General features: G+C 42.1%; 3 non-coding genes across 3 annotated transcripts; 1 reads left to right on the plus strand and 2 right to left on the minus strand.

Moving 5' to 3' along the window:
- Window positions 1-3842: 3842 nt before the first annotated feature.
- On the minus strand, window positions 3843-3915 carry TRNAK-UUU (transfer RNA lysine (anticodon UUU)). The gene has a single exon. It is a non-coding gene; the product is annotated as a tRNA-Lys (tRNA).
- Window positions 3916-11354: 7439 nt separating this feature from the next.
- On the plus strand, window positions 11355-11426 carry TRNAA-AGC (transfer RNA alanine (anticodon AGC)). The gene has a single exon. It is a non-coding gene; the product is annotated as a tRNA-Ala (tRNA).
- Window positions 11427-12755: 1329 nt separating this feature from the next.
- Window positions 12756-12837, minus strand: TRNAS-GCU (transfer RNA serine (anticodon GCU)). Its single transcript has one exon. It is a non-coding gene; the product is annotated as a tRNA-Ser (tRNA).
- Window positions 12838-14269: the final 1432 nt, after the last annotated feature.

The following is a 14269-nucleotide window of genomic DNA, read 5'->3' on the forward strand; positions in this document are numbered from 1 at the left end:
CTCCATGTAGTACAGTGTAGAACTGCTCCATAGGATTTTCTTGGCTGCAAACTTTATGAAAGCAGATCGCCAGTTCAGTGCAAAACAAATGTACCACCTAGAGATCTCATTTTTATCATTATTCTTATTCTTCTTATTTTTGAACAATCGTTTTGTGCCAAGTACTTAATTCTTTGAAAAACACTGAATATTATCTAAAATCTAAAGATAAAAGTTCCAAGCATTAAAACAAAATAAGTGATTTATACTAGCAAATAAATGAAATCTGTTCTTTTTCCTAAATTAAGAGATGACATATGGAACATTCACACTTCAGATATAAAATTACAAACCTAGCGTATATTCCACTCATCTAATTCTTTCACGGTAGTACATGATCTTAGTACCCCTTCAGCTCCTTTATTTTCCACTTTCTTTTTACAGCCACTGCACCCAAACTCCCAAGGGTTTATCCCCCTGCGACCTTCTCCAGTGAATTGTCCTTGGTTACACCTAGTAGATTATGCCACCACTCCATTCCTAGCAGCAGCCGATGACTGACTGGAGGAGGTGGAAAATGCAAAAGCCCAAACCGGTTGATGCAAAGACAACTCTGCTATGTGATTTATACCCCAGGGCCCCTTTCATACAGAACAAACAAAATACCCAAACCCATTGCCAATGAGTCGATTCCAACTCATAATGACGTGGGTTAGGTCAAACCCAGACTTTACCTAAGAACATATTATTGTTTGGCTACTTTCTTTTCCCATCCTGAAGATGACTCGCTCAATAAATCATGTACCCCTCAATCCCTGTCTCACACTCCTAATAGTCATCAGACAGAAAACAGGCTGATGAAAGTACTTGGCTGTAAACACATGCTACTTTTATGAAAATGAAAGGATGACTCCGATGACAGAACCATCAAACCACAGAACATTAATTCCGGCCTTGAAAGCTCATGTTTTTTGCCTGGCTAGATTTAGACATTTCTTGGGACCAATGACTCCTTTCTTTTCTTTTCTTGCAATTTCATCCATTTTTAATTGGAATGTCTTTAACTGTAATCTTATACCTGTCCCACCTCTGTATTCTTGGGAGCAGATAACTTGTTTCTTGAATTTCACAGATTCACAGATAGAGGAAAATTGTATCTCAGGATGCATTATACCCAGAGCCTCACCTATACCTAATTTAGGGAATTTAAAAGAAAAATTTGGGACTTTTGAGCTGATGAGATTTAGGACTTTGAGTTAGTACTATAATGGATTAAAATTTGGAGGGATGTTGGGACAAAGTGCATGTGTTTGCGTGTGGGACAGGTGTGAACGTTTTGAGACCAGAGGGCAGATGTGGTAGGTGTAATAATGCCTCAGTGAAGATTTCCATGTCGTAATATTCAAAAACTGTGATATGTTAGCTTATACTGCAAAAGGGCCTTTGCAGATTTGATTAAGTTAAGGATATTGCCATGGAAAAATTAATCTGGATTTCTTGGGTGGACCCAATATAATCACAGGTCCCTTATAAGAAGATGACTTGAGGGCCAGAGTCAGAAAAGGAAATGAGGCAACAGAAGCAGAGGTTAGAGCGATCCATCCATGAGCCAAAGAATGTTGGTGGCCTCTAGAAGCCATAAAAGTCAAGGAATGAATTTTCCACCAGAGTCTTCAGAAAGAATGCATCTCTGCCATTACCTTCAGTTTATACCTACAGGACCAGGAACCAATTACCCAATAAACATGGCAAGCGTGTGCTTAGGGCAGCAGCAAAACGGGCACCAGTTTCCAAAGCAAAGACCCATAGATGCCAAGCAGACAGGACACAAGGAAATGCAAGCACCCTGGTGGAAGTGAACAGACAGGGTACTCAATGAAATTGATGCTGTTTTGTAAATTTTGTAAACAGTAACAATTATATTTTTCTTTTCATTTCAGACAGATTGTGTATAGCCTCATATTTAGTTCTCTCTTGTACATCACATAGAAACATGCCAGCAGCAATGTAATCATGTGACTTATGATGCTCCAAGGCCAGGAGAATGGCTCAGGGAGCACAGCAAGACCTATTTCAGGCCCAGGGAAATCAACTGTTAATGCAGCCTGCTGAGGCAGAGGGAGGAGGGATCAGATAGTTAGGAGAGAGTTCTTTTAAAGGAGGAGCTGTTAGATCCACCTGCAAATTAGACAAAATCACTTGTCTTGTGCAGAGGGCGCTGTTTTATCTCAGATTCCAGAGGCGTGTGTAGCTTGTGTGTACTGGATGGGTCCCCGCTGAGATTGCTGCAGGGGGCTAGGGCTGTGTCCTGGGCTTGCCTTCTTTCGCTGAAGCTTCTGTGTCCTAAACGCCAAGCAAAGAAGGAAGAAGCTGTTTCTGTATTGATTTGGAAATCACTACAACATCCACGAAGTGAAAAAACCGAGATGCAGTGGAATGTATTTGGTATTTCCTTATTTGTATAAAAACTGGGGGAAATAATATCTCTGAGAGAATACCCAAGAAATTAGGCTTGCCTGTGCAAGGAGGAAATCGGTGACCCGGAAGGTTCTGGGAGAGTGAGGGATGAGACTTTCACATTATCTCGGCGGCAACAAGTTTGCTTTTTGGTCCATCAAGCAGGGACACCGGAAATCTAAGTTTCACATCTTTTGCTGTCTCTTTATGATACCTGGATATCACAAAGCATAAAGACAGCCGAAGAAAAAAATGTATTAAAGAGCACACTTTCTACCCGCTCTCACCTCACCCAGGCGGTTTGGGCGGGGCCCCTGGGTGTCCCCTTTCCTGCCTCGCTCCCCCCACCTCATCCCCTCAGAGGTTTCAGCCACCGTGTGTCCTAGGGGCGCCGAGCCCTGCTGCAGGGCACTGACTCTCACAGCCCTTCTACAGTCCCGCGAGGAATATTCTGGGACGCAGAGCCGCGTTGAGACTCACAGCCAACCGGCCAGGCCCTCTGAGCGCCCCAGCCGGGATTCCACCGAGGAAAGGGGAGGTGAGCACGGGGAGTCACCGCAGGGTGCAAGGGCCAGGTTAGAGACGAGAAGACTTTACTGTCTTTGCGAGTATATAACCTACTTTGCTTGAAACCAGGTCTGGGTGAGTAGAGGGCACAGCGGTTGTTCCCTGGAGCCCTAACGCTATTCACCTCAGGTCGGTGCCTGGATCAGGGACTCCCTGTGGCCAGCCGGCCCTTCACCTCCCCCTTCCCCCAAGAAGCTCTACATCTCTGGTTGAGTGATTAGAATCTTTGCAGCCCTAGACATTGGCATTGTGGGATTTTAAGAGAGAGAGGATTTTAAGGGAGGTTCTGCAGCTGAGTTCGACTCTCCTAGCTTTCTCTTTCTCCTTTCGCTTTCCTCCCCTCCAAATGACTACTTGAGTGCAAGTGTTGAGTACTTGGCGATCTGAGTCTCTTAATGGAGTTCTTTTGTTAGAGACCCTCACTTAGGGCATTCAAACGAAGAGTCTAAATTACAAAAGATGAGGAACAGTAGCAGCAAAGTTTGTTTTCAGAAAACTTCATCTCGTTTGGAAGGATTGGGCTGCCTGGACTTTTATTGACCCCTTGTGGTCAGTGTAGAACTGCTCCATAGTGTTTTCTAGCCTTTTACCTTTCAGGAGCAGATTACCAAGCCTGTCTTCTGAGGCAGCTCTCCGTGGGTACAAACCGCCAACATTTGGCTAGTAATTGAGCACTTTGTCCTTTTTCTGCTCTCCTTGCCCTATTCCGTTTCTTTTTGAGCAAAGCAGGAAGAAAGGAATGAAGGTGCCTATAGTAAATGTCAGGGATGGGTTTCCCCAAGTGGAAGTAGAATGTCAATAGAATTCTAAGAGAAATAAGGAGGGTAAAACGAGGAGAATGCCTGCACAGGGACTTGAACACAGGACCCTCAGGTTAAAAGTCTGATGCTCTACCAACTGAGCTACTCAGGCACATTGTCTGAAGTTTTCATGACTACCTAATTGGTTTTATGTTTTATGTCCTAGTCCCCAAATAGCTTCCTTGGAATTTTCCTGCTTGCCAAGAGATTCTGTTTCAAACAGATGTTATAATCGCTAGGAGAATTTCCCTTCCTTTTATCTTGTCTTTTGTCTCTTTAGATTTTCAGAAACAGAGTTGGTCACCTAGACAAAGCGCTGTTGCCTTTCAGATAGCATTGCTACACTCAGATGGCTTAATTTTTACCAAGTGTCCTTTGTTTCTTGTTTACCCACCTGCGTCTATTTTTCTCGAAGCAACACTCCTACTACTCTTCTTTGTATGCCTCTGCATTGTCTTGTTTGTACACCTTTCTTGCAGCCTTGGGAGGCAGAGGCCAAAGGAGTTGAAGGAGAGAAAAACTGAAAGCTGGGGAGAAGGTTCCATGATGGTGAGCAAGTAAAGGTGCATGGGTTTAAGCTTCTGCATCTCTGTGCTTGCCTTTCTTCATGATGCAACTTCTCCACCATCTGTAAGCCACTCCTACTTCGTTTCATTTTATTTCTTCTCCTCCTTCTCTTAGGTCTGCTTTTTTCTCTTCCTCCTTCAGGTCTTTGTGTCCATTTTGTGTGTGTGTGTGTGTGTGTCGTAGACAATGTTTTCTATTCACATCCAATGGAAAATGAGAATTATCTTGATGAATTAGTGTACATTAAAACGTAACATTCAGAATATGACCTTAGATAGCTTTTGAATTTTGTCCTAAACTTGGAGAAAAAAACTGTACAGGGGCTCTGGGAACAAGTGGGGGAAGTTTTGGAGTGAAGGAAAGCTTAACGTCTCTGGGGAGGAAAGACAGGGAGAGGAGCAGGAAAAGATTATTTTTTATTTATTGTGAATAACTCAGCACTTCCAAGAAATCAAGACTACGAGAAAACTGAGAGAATTAGTGATTACTTAACTTTAGGAATTTGTGGATATCTTATCTCTCCTACCCTACCAACATACAAGGCTGAGTTGAGGGTGGATTACACAAAATCACCTTGAATTGTTTTGTGGATGAATCCACAGGGAAACTAGGGAATGACTTTTAGGCAAACTGCTTTGTGGTTAATTAGCATTTCAATGAGATAAGCGTCCCTCCAAGCTATTTGGGCACCTTTTTCTCCATTTGATGTAGCTTGGAAGTCACTAAACTGCACCTCCCACTTCAGGACCACTCTTCTGGGGAGATTTGGGACCCACTACCTCATCCCACCTCAGTATCAGCTGATTCTTTGACTTGTGGGTAGAGGATAAAGTTTTTAAAAGCTATGTTATGAATGGATTGTAATAAAATATTTTCCTGGCATTAAAACTAGATATTTCTACAAAGGAAGCTCTTGTTTGTGGTTCCAGACTTTTCTCCCTAGAGCAACGCTGTATTATCTTTGAGACCATAAGGTCCGAAGGTACCAACGCCTGGAAATCCCTCTCTTTATGCTGTCATCTGCACCCCTTTATAGAAGAGTTTAGCTTTTGGGTCGTAATTCTCCACCCAAACACATCTTCATTATAAGTGATGTAGACGAGAGTGCTCTCAAAGAAATATGTTACTTCTGATCATCTCACAATCTCAGTTTATTAATTCTAGGTAATTGTTCTCAGACGTTTCAGATGATATTTGATTCCTTTTATGAATGTTGTTAAAATTCCCTCCAACTGCAAAGTGAAAAATTTAAAAACAGAGACCTAATGTTCCCTTATCAACACTTTCACTTACATGCTTGTACCGTATCCTCACAGTATTGGCTGTGTGGTGTAATGGATAAGGTAACTGATTCCAGATGTAGAGGATTGAGGGTTCAAGTCCCTTCATGGTTGTTTTTTCTTATGCTCAACAAGTAGAAGATTCTTGAATTGACTTCCAGTAACTAATTCCTGTGGTGTTGATGGAAGGAAGAATTAATATAGGTGAAGTTTCTTCTTTCACAAATCAATGATTAACATTAAAGAGGCTTAGGAAATCTAAAATGGGCTGAACCTCAAAAAGACAAGGAAGCAAATCTGTGTACCCACCAATGATATTCTTAGTTGATTACTTTTTTGAAATAACTTTTTAAGATTTCAAATGGCTGTTTATTTCTTTTCTTAAACATACTAGCCAATCGTATTCTAATTGTACAGAACTATGAATCAGAAGTTGTCTCTATGTTCCTTTCTCTTTACTTTATGTAGATGCCTTATCTTCTTCATCAATTCCAGGCCCTTCACAGTTACTCTTCTTTTTTTTTTTTTCCTGGTCTTTTCCCATTTCAAACTCCAAGAATCATAGCAGCAATTTGATTTAACTTGTGAAAACTAACCAGTGATGTGATGGTTATTGTCCTTCTGCGAAAGATTCTACATGGATGGTAGATCATGTAGCCTGTAAAATGCAGAATATAATATATAAATTTACCTTCAAAATGTTTTTCCATCCCCTCACTATTGAGAATCCTTACAAATCACATTGACTTCTGTTTTTCCCAGGATCTATGTGGATTATACATACAATTTAAAGGTTTTGGATTTCCAGACTAGAACACAGGGAACGTATGTATGTTTCTTCAACTAAGTTCAACTTTAGTATCTCATAAAATCTTATACTTTAAGAAAAGTTCCTCCTTTGAGATGTTCCAAGAGTGATATACAGAGTAGATTGGACCTTCTCACAAATAACATACTGAATTCACTTTTGAGACTTTCAAGTACAACTTGATTCCACAAGAATGCATCCCTGCATTCCTCCATATCGCAAATTTAAAAGGGTATGTTTGGAGCCCAGGTGTTCTAGCATAATATCAACCTATAACTTCACAGTTACCCAAAATTATCCTAATTTTGCTTCACAAGACTCAGAGCCAAGTTAACCCCTGCTCTATCATTCTACCTGTACTCAAGTGACTGCAAATCTTTGTGTCTGACATCTGTCTAATTGTCACCTTCAAGGAGACCTTTGCTTCTCTTTACTGCTCTCACATTCGATTGCTCTGAGAATCTGCCATCTGGGTCAGCTGTGAGGCAAGTTCTGTTAGAAAAATGGGGACTTCACAGTTTATAAGGGGACTTCATATGGTTCCTGTGAAGATGGAGAAGATTCTTATTGGTGCAGAACTTGGCAAAGAAGAGGTACAAGTTATCTCACCTGGAGGTTGCTGCTCCTTAAGTCTTCTAAGATAGTCCAAGAAGATAGTGTAATCAGTATGAAGTCCAGAATCCAAGATCACTCTAAGGGCAAAGCATATCCCTTGTTTTTTAATGAATGCCTTTAAGGAGCTCCAAATCTTCAAATTACGATAGAGTTTCTTCAGGGTTCACTCTACTTCTGTGTAGAGACCCTCTCCTCTATAGCCACATGCTTTATACAAATGTCTAGATGAGAGATCTTTGTAACATTCTAGTCTCAGGAATCACTGTACATATAAAACATCCACCTGAATTTGCACCTTAAATTTGTAAGCATCTCAAATAAATGAAATCCCAGATCAAATTCTTTTTTTACCCCTTTCCAATCCTATCCAATGCCCCCAAAGAAGAAGAAAACAACATAACAAGTGGTAAAGTCCATTCCTCCTTTCTCAAAGTGAAAGGACCTAGCATCTCCACAATCCAGAGACTTGGGGATCCTCCTAAAAATTTGCAAATTTTAGTTCCATCATCAACCTTGACCTCTCAACACTGTGCCATCCTACTCATCCCTTAAGGCACTATTTTGATCATCTATTTGACAGTAGGACAGAGCATAAGGTTGCTGTTCTCATTGAATGAATAACTCTCAAATAATACTACAAATCTGATTTTCCACATTTGAAATCTTCCTCTTCAGAGTCCTATTGAGAAAAGAGAATATGTGAGTAGCAAAATGCACTGTAAATATTCCCAGAGCTGCTCCAGGAGAAAGTTGGGCTTAGTAGCCTTTGGTGTATAAGTTAGAAGTAAGGGAAAACTGAAAGTATCTACTTCAGACAGGGGTGTGAATCTTAGATCCTCGGATTAAAGGCTTGGTGCATTGAGCTCTCCAGAAGTTTGATGAGTTCAGTAAGAGCCTATTCAAACAGTGCTTCCTCGTAGCAAAAATTTCCCAGCAGCTCAGTTCACTCCAGTTTCCTCAGCACCACTTCTTAGGCTAGCAGTTCTCAAACAGGGCTGAAAAAGGGAAACATCCATGGAGACTTTTAAAGATGTAGATCCAATCACCTCCCTATCCAGTGATTCTCAGTCCATTCAGGATCTATAGAGGTGGAGTCAGGAATACATATATTCACAAAGTTCTCAGGCAATTCCCCAAGTTTAAGAACCACAACTTCATGCCTCTAAGCACCCTTGTCAGCTACTTCCCAGTGCCAACGAGGTCTCAGTCAGTTATTTGAGGGAGGTTAGGATAGCGGAGATGACTAGTGCTGGGGAGGAACTGAAGAGGTGATATATGAAATACTCCAATATTCAGGAAGATAAAACCTCTCATGGGGGAAAAAATCTCAGAAGGAAAACTAAAAGCAAGAGAAGACACAATGGTTAAGGAGTACCTCCTAAAACTCGTATGTGGGTTGACTGACACCACAAATTTTGGCAAGAGGCTGAAGCTTCTGGTCTCTTAGCCTCTGTGATGGCTGAGGTTTGAATGCCCAGGAAGAGGAGTGGGCTGTTACAAAAGATTAATATGCTTGCAGTTCTTGCTCAGCCTCCAACATTTGCCCCACATGCTTCTGTGTGGCTCTCAGAACCCTAGCTGCAGCTTCACAAGACAAAGCCACTGCTCAATTTCCCAACCAGTGTTTCGGGCTCCAGGGTTTGCTTGAACAGTGACTGTCCATGACACCATATACTTACTGTTTTTTGCTTAGGATCTGTTTTCTCTCTGCATCTGCATTTAAGTTTCCCAAGCCAATTTTTCAGGTTCTTTGCTTTTGTATTCTTTCCCAATAATTATTTGCTGTGGCTGTGATAGCCAGAAGTAGTGAAGGTGCTAGACCCTGGTGTGATGGTTGGAAAATTCCTAATACCAGAAAAACTTTGTGGAGAAGGAGCAACTAATTTGGAGTTGAGAGCCAAAGCCACTTGAATTAATGCTGACTTTGGCACAGTGGTTAATGGGATCAACTGCTCACCAAAGTATTGGTGATTTCAAACCACCAGTGGCTCCACAGGAGACAGATGTGGCAGGTGGCTTCTGTAGATTTACAGCCTTGGAAACCCTATGTGGTCACTAAGAGTCAGAATTGACTGGACAGCAGTGAGTTTTTTGGGTTTTTATGTATCCCCCTGGCTGAGACTTCGATGTTCTAGGGTTTAAGTGGTCCCTAACCATGGAAGGAGTCCTGGTGGGGCAAGTGGTGAGAAGCATAGCTGCCAAGCCAAAGGTCAGCGGTTCCAGTCCATCAGCCACTCTCTAGAAATACTATGGGGCAGTTGGATTTTGGTTTTTCCTTGGGAAAGGAGTCCCTAGGTGGACTTAAATAGTTAACACTTACTTGTTGGTTACTGAAACATTGGAGGTTCCTGTCACCCAGAGGCACCTGGTGATCTAATTCCAGCAAATTAGCCATTGACAACCCTGGAGAGGACAGTTCTACTGTGACACACATGGGGTTGCCGTGAGTCAGAATCGACTCGATAACAACTGGTTTTCCCTGAGAAAACACCTCCAAATATGGATTCCTGTTACTTTATTGAGAGATCTTATCATGTGCAATGCACAATGGATTAGCAGTCCATCTCCTTAACCAGTCAGCCACCTTGTCAGGAATACAGGGAAAGAGAATCAAAGAGAAGGAAAGCTTATACACTCAGTTTTGCCCTGAGGTAATTTAGACATCAGCATATCAGGAGGTAGCCCAGAGCAAAACCAGTCATATCTTTTTGTGGGAGATATGCTTTGAAAGAATTTACTTTAGCCTCTCTCTTCCGGAGGGCCTGCCGAGAGCATAGTAAAGATGGGAACTTGGTCACTTTCTACCTGCACGCTTGTCCATATCCTATCTTTTCTTACAGACTCTTCTCCAAACCCTATCCCTTTCCTCTCTGCCATCTACTTCTCTGCTGCTGCTTCCCCCCTCCGCTCAGCGTCATCCTTTCTCCAGCTATAACCCCTCCCACTCTTTCCTATTGATTCCATTCCTCACACTCACTCCTCCTTGCACTCTTTTTCAGACAGGTGTCTTTCTAATATGGTAATAACTTAATCTATGAAGTTAATAATTTGTCTACTTAACTGAGCGGTCCAAGGCGCTGGATTAAGGTTTCCATCTCTACCAGGAATTGGGTTCGAATCCCACCGCTGACAGCTGCATTGGTAAACCCTGGCGGTGTAGTTTAAGAGCTGTGGCTGCGAACTGAAAGGTTGGCAGTTTGAATCCACGAGGCGCTCTTGGAAACTCTATAGGGCACTTCTACCCTGTCCTATAGGGTCGCTATGAGTTGGGATCGACTCAATGGCGACGGGTTTGGTTTTTTTGTTTAATCTATGCGTTCCGGACACATGTTCTCTCCATCCAAGGTTTGGATTTAATCCATTATATCTGGATTAACAGTAGCACCACATCGGGAATTTGCGAATTCTCCAGGCACAGGGAAACTTTATAAAGAGCCATTTTGTCTTGAAGTTTGTGCCCAGCCCACAAAGGGCTTCTCTTGTTCTTTCCTCATTAAGGAAATAATTTTCTAAAAAAAGGGATGTTTTAAAGACAGGAGTGTCCACCTTTCACCTCTCTCTTCTGACTTCTGACTTCCGTCTCTTCAAAACCAGAGCTACGGCATCGCCGAGGCAAAACTACATTGTCAAACCCAGGTGCTGGACACAGGCGTTTGCAAGAGCGTGACTGTACTTGTCGCTCTTCGTTTCGGTCTAATTGAGCCGTTGCTGTAGATCCGATCCTGACCTCATAAGGTTTCCAAGGAGTGAACTGTAAGCCTTTCCGTTAGCAGCCATACGTACTAACGAAGGCGTACCAGGGCTCCTGTTTCGGTCAAGTACTTTGAATTAGTTAACTTCTAGTCTTCTTTCCCCACCTGGATCTTCATTCTTTCGCAGTGCTCATGGAACTCATCTTTCTATTCCCCTGTACTATCTTTTGTGCCTTTCTGTAAGCTTCACAGGCAGAGAACGACTTTTCAAGAAGACAATCAAAAGGCTTAACAGAACGTTCAATCCCGAGACTCTCCCTCGTGGTGGACTGAACTGACAGACTTTTAGGCAGTTGGCTAAAAGCAGTCCTTGAAGAAGCCAAAAGCTGTTGGCCGATCTCAGAGTCATTTGGTTGGAGTGCTTTTTTTTTTTTTCATTTTCCTGTCATAGCTGTGAGGCCTGATGCAATTCAGGAACACAAGAATTGAACATAACGGACTTTGACTTGCAAAAACTGACCTTTTAATATGCCTATAGACCAGGCTAGAAGTCAGTATTATGAATTGTTCTCATAATTTTCTTGTAACAGGGGGTATAGCTCAGTGGTAGAGCACGTGCTTAGCATGCACGAGGCCCTGGGTTCAATTCCCAGTACCTCCAAGTGTTATTTCCCTTTCTCACTGACTGGCACTTGACTGTGGTCAGATTTGTTTCAGACTTCTCCCATTTTTCTCTTTGTGAATATCTTTTCTTGTGTTTTTCCTACTCACAGAAAGGATAAATTGCTTGATAGTTACTCTCTTGGATCATAGTTCTGGACACTCTTTGGGCCTCCCAACCTAACTGCTTAAGAACAATGATGTAAGGAGGAACTGGAATAAAAGAAGGTGCTCACTCAGGACCTGCTGATGGTGAAGCAACAACATCCCACCGTGTCACAGACCGCCTGTTCTCCTTTACTACAATTTCTCATTATTATTAAGGAGTAGGGAAGGAAAATACAGATGGAAAGTAGGGGGAAGTGACTGTTGGACAAGTTCCTTTTGAGTCTTCTTTTTTCCCTCACCTGTGCCTGTGTCAATGAACAGATAGCAGTTTCAGGAGGAAGGTTTCCATCTGCTTTTCTTTTTCCCATTCCTTCTACACTTCCACACCTACCCATATAATCTTGGTCAGCAAACAAACAACAACCTGTTGCATCAAGTGGATTTCAACTCATAGTGACCCTACAGGACAGAGTACAACTGCCCCATAGGGTTTCCAAGGAGTGCCTGGTGGATTTGAACTGCCAGCCTTTTGGTTAGCAGCTATAGCTCTTAACCACTATGCCACCAGCTCTTCCTGGTCAGCAAAATGTCGGTCCAATCACCAGTCATGGAGATCTGTGATCCCAACCACAGAGATCTGTGATCCCAGCTCTTTGTTAACCGTCAAGTGTTTGGATGCTATCCAGAGGAAAGGGATTTCTCAGGAAACCTTAAGTCTTCCAGCATCCACAGTTGAAAAATTATTTCCAGAGGTGGAAAGAGCTGCTAAGCTCTCTTAAAACCACAAAAGTCTTGAGCAAAAACAGCTGCATGCTCCTATTGGAAAAACACCCATAGTCCATTTTCCTTAGGAGGAAGGGAACTTTCTGACTTCCTGCCTTGTAGAGAGAACAGAGGGGACATAGGCAACCCTGGTAGTCTCAAAGTACTTCTTTGGCCATCCATATTTTGTGCATCCTAAAGACCTAGTTCCAAACCTTCTTTCACCTTCTCTTCTAGTTCTTCCACACCTAAACCCACTTCCCTTCTCTTATCTTCCCCTTCATATTCTTCATCCCATTATGTGTCACCTTCACCTTTCCTCTCCCCGTCCCCTTTTATCCTGTCTCCAGTGTATCCTACTAGTAAAATTTTAACCTTTGGGTTAGCAGCCAAGCTCTTAACCACTGTGCAACCTAGGGCTCCAAATCTTACTCCCACGACAAGTGGGGAAAAGAAGAACCGACGAGGGTGGGATTCGAACCCACGCATGCAATGCACAGTGGATTAGCAGTCCATCGCCTTAACCACTCGGCCACCTCGTCACGGATAAAGGGAAAGAGAATCAAAGAGAAGGAAACTTAGGCACTCAGTTTTGCCCTGAAATAATTTAGACATCTACATATCTGGAAGTAGCCCAGTGGAGAGCGTCACTAGGGGGTTTTGTGGATTAGTTGATTAAAAAAAAAAAAAAAAAAACTCTCTGCAGGGCCCTTTCAAGCACCCCCCCATCTGTCTTTCTCTTTAATAATAGTACAAAATGGGAGCTTAATGTGCACGATTTTGTTTTGGGTGATTGAAGAGATTTTGTTAGCATTTGGTTCTTCTTTTCTTCCCTTTTTTGTCGTACTCCTTCTACCGTCACAGTCACTTTAAGGGATATAGAAGCTCATAGCATAGAAATGAAAGAGCATTGAAGGAAGTCCATTGAGTTGTCTTTTTCCTGTCTATGTGTGCAGAAATTGAATGGAAAATATTAGGAGAAGTGAATCTGTATTCCCTCAAGATTGGTTTTAAACAGTGTTGAAGCGAAGAAAAAGTGTAGATGTACAGAGGATGGAAGCCAGGGCCACATACATGCAAAGTGTGTGCTCTACCTGAGATTCATGCTCCTTGAGCATTGGGGTAGTGTTGGTCAGTGTTAAGAGGCATCAGCAGCTGCTTTAGGCAGGAGGTGCTCAGGAACCAGTGGAGGATACTGATTCTTTACAGGGCTTGAAAGTCAAGGCAGAGGATTGGAAACGTGTTGGATAAATAGCCACAAGAGGTTTCCATGGTGGCTTTTTTACAACCTCGAGTTGTTAAAAGTCTCTGTCTTCTATTATGGGTGTCAAAGAATCAAGTCCCCATTTTCAGCTCTTGATTTCCTCAATAGTTGACTTAACCTGAGGCACAAAGCTAAAAAAATTAATATTTTGGTTATGTAAAAGCCTTCAGTATATTTGCTGTTTGCTCGATCAGAATATATGTGTCAGATTTGTTGTAGGAAAGCAATGGCAAAAGAACACCCGATAGTGATGTACTCTGCATTTCATTGTAAGGGTCTTTTCTACTCGAGATATCAGGTAACTCAAGGGCCCTACGAGCAGTCCAGAAAAGAATTCATAAGACATGAACAAAACAGCAGCTTCAGGATTTAGAAAAGGTGAATTATAAGAGTAAGATAGAAGGTAAATAGACAGGATTTAAAGAACAAAAGTGAATGAAGCATTTATTCATGAAAAAAAAATTAAGTCATTCTCAAACAGAAGTAGGTACAGAAAAGGGAGTTCTGAAAAATTGTGAGTGGAGGGGCATGGGGGAAAGCCTGGAAGAGGGAGAAGATAAACTCATATGAGATTCAAGATATCTTGGAACACACCTGTAAGAATGTTACATAGTGAACTCGGGTAGTGCTCTGGTCTCTGGCCTTGGATTTACGAGTGATCAGTAAACACCTGCATGTAAAAAAAAAAAAAAAAAAAAAAAACACCTGCA

Source organism: Loxodonta africana, chromosome 1 (genome assembly GCF_030014295.1).
Source record: "Loxodonta africana isolate mLoxAfr1 chromosome 1, mLoxAfr1.hap2, whole genome shotgun sequence".
Classification (NCBI taxonomy): domain Eukaryota; kingdom Metazoa; phylum Chordata; class Mammalia; order Proboscidea; family Elephantidae; genus Loxodonta; species Loxodonta africana.